This window comes from Sapajus apella, unplaced genomic scaffold (genome assembly GCF_009761245.1).
Source record: "Sapajus apella isolate SASKATOON/1434 unplaced genomic scaffold, GSC_monkey_1.0 scaffold35, whole genome shotgun sequence".
In the NCBI taxonomy this organism is placed as follows: Eukaryota; Metazoa; Chordata; class Mammalia; order Primates; family Cebidae; genus Sapajus; species Sapajus apella.
In genome coordinates this window covers 9,469,345-9,472,037 of record NW_022436975.1, presented here as the reverse complement: position 1 = coordinate 9,472,037, position 2,693 = coordinate 9,469,345, and the positions used below count along the sequence as shown (strand labels likewise).

General features: G+C 39.7%; 1 pseudogene; it reads left to right on the top strand.

Annotated features, from left to right (window-relative positions):
* Window positions 1-412: 412 nt before the first annotated feature.
* Window positions 413-2,372, top strand: LOC116563386 (annotated as a pseudogene).
* Window positions 2,373-2,693: the final 321 nt, after the last annotated feature.

The window sequence follows — 2,693 nt, the reverse complement described above, 5'->3', positions numbered from 1 at the left end:
TGCACTCTAGCCTGGGTGACAGAGCAAGACTCCATCTCGAACAAGCAAACACAAACAAAAAGAACATTCACCAGGATAATCTATATGTTAGGCCACAAGAAAAGTAGCAAAATAAACTTTAAAAGATCAAAATCATACAAAATATTTTTATGACCACAATGGGATGAAGCTAGAAATCAATAACAGAAGAAAATCTTAAAAACTTAAAAATATGTGATAGGCCAGGCATGGTGACTCATGCCTGTAATCCCAGCACCTTGGGAGGCCGAGGCACGTGAATGACTTGAAATCAGGAGTTTGAGACCAGCCTGGCCAAGATAGTGACACTGCATTGCAGCCTGGGCAACAGACTGAGACTCCACCTCAAAAAAAAAAAAAAAAAAAACCAAAAACCACAATATTGTTAGGATGTCAAGACTAGCAAAGATCCAAGTGACATACAGATTAAATGTAATCTGTATAAAAATTCCAAAAGCTTTTTCCTTTGTACAAATGCAAAAGGCTTAAGTTACTACTAATATACTCTTTGCCTTTGTAAATTTTTCTATTCTGGATCTTCCTATGAATGGAATTATATAATATGTGGTCTTTTGTGATGGCTTTTTGGAAGTGGTAAAATATTAAATCTAAAGGAGTGGTAAGTTAAGAAAGTATATTGTATTTCAAAGAATTGTCACTTAAAGATACTGCTAAATTATTTACCTAAAATGCCAATATAGGAATTAAAATGGCAAGCTGATAATATCATATTAATATTTATATTGAATGTAAATGGATATAAAATCAAATTACAAAGTGAAATTATCAGACTATATTAAAGCAAGGCCTATTTGTATGTTATCTCCAAGAGACACAATCTAAATACAATGACAAAGATAAATTAAAAGTAAAAAGAAAAATATATCTAGAAAACACTAATCATGAAAAAGTTGGGTGGCTATATTGGTGACAGAAAATATAGGTTTCAGAAAAAGAATTGTTTGGCCACTTTACAATGATAAAGATTCAGTTAATCATAAAGCTAAAACAATTAAAAATGTATAAGTATTTAATAGCTTAAAAATATATGAAGTAATATAGCTAAAGCAAGATATGATCCTTAGTAATTGATAGAGTAATGAGATAAAAGTTAGAATAATATAAAAGGTTTTAGCTCTACTGGTGGGATATGCCAGCCTGATGTCTCACAAAAAGTTCTCTGCTCCCAGACATGGGTCCCTGGGCTTCCTGCCTCTGAAGCACAGCAGTAGGCATTGTGGGAAGGTGAAGACTTCCCAAGGATGACCCTTCCAAGCCGGTCCACCTCACAGCCTTCCTGGAATACAAGGCTGGCATGACCCACATCATGTGGGACGTTGACAGGCCAGGATCCAAGGTGAACAAGAAAGAGGTGTAGCCACTGTAACACCACCTATGGTGGTGGTGGGCATTGTGGACTACATGGAAACTCCTCAAGGCCTCCGGACCTTCAAGACCGTCTTCGCTGAGCACATCAGCAATGAGTGCAAGAGTTGTTTCTATAAGAACTGGCATGAATCTAAGAAGGAGGCGTTCACCAAGTGCTACAAGAAATGGCAGGATGAGGATGGCAAGAACTGGAGAGGGACTTCAGCAGCATGAAGAAGTACTGCCAAGTCATCCGCGTCATTGCCCACACGCAGGTACGTCTGCTTCCTCTGCACCAGAAGAAGGCCCACCTGATGGAGATTCAGGTGAATGGAGGCACTATGGCCAAGAAGCTGGACTGGGCCTGTGAGAGGCCGGAGCAGCAGGTAACTGTGAACCAAGTGTTTGGGCAGGATGAGATGATCAACGTCATTGGGGTGACTAAGGGCAAAGGCTACAAAGGGGTCACCAGTTGTTGGCACACCAAGAAGCTGCCCCACAAAACTCACTGAGGCCTACACAAGGTGGCCTGTATTGGGACATGGCATCCTGCCCATGTGGCCTTCTCTGTGGCACATGCTGGGCAGAAAAGCTACCATCACCACACTGAGATCAACAAGAAGATCTATAAGATTGGCCAGGGGTACCTTATCAAGGACAGCAAGCTAATCAAGAACAATGCCTCCACTGACTATGACCTGTCTGACAAGAGCATTAACCTTCTGGGTGGCTTTGTCTACTATGGTGAAGTGACCAATGACTTTGTCATGCTGAAAGGCTGTATGGTGGGAACCAAGAAGCTAGTGCTCACCCTCCGCAAGTCCTTGCTGATGCAGACTAAGCGGTGGGCTCTGGAGAAGATTGACCTTAAGTTCATTGACACCACCTCCAAGTTTGGCCATGGCCACTTCCAGACCACGGAGGATAAGAAAGCAATCATGGGACCATGCAAGAAAGACTGAATTGCAAAGGGAGAAGGAGCTTAATGCCAGGAACAGATTTTACAGCTGGCAGGGTCTCAATAAAAGTTATTTTTCACTGAAAAAAAAAAAAAGATTTTAGTAATTTTAGTAATTTTAGAATCCACCCTGACCCAGCATCTGTAAAATGGTATACGTAATACTACAAAATTCATACTTTTTCACATGCACATGGAAAGTTAAGCAAGGTATAGCATAAAATTTCACAATGTATGCTTTTTAACATCAGTAGGATTATTTTATAAATCCATAGCAATAAAATTTTAATAAAAACCTATTATTTTGATATTTAAAAACAGACTATAAATAAACCATGAGCCAAACAAA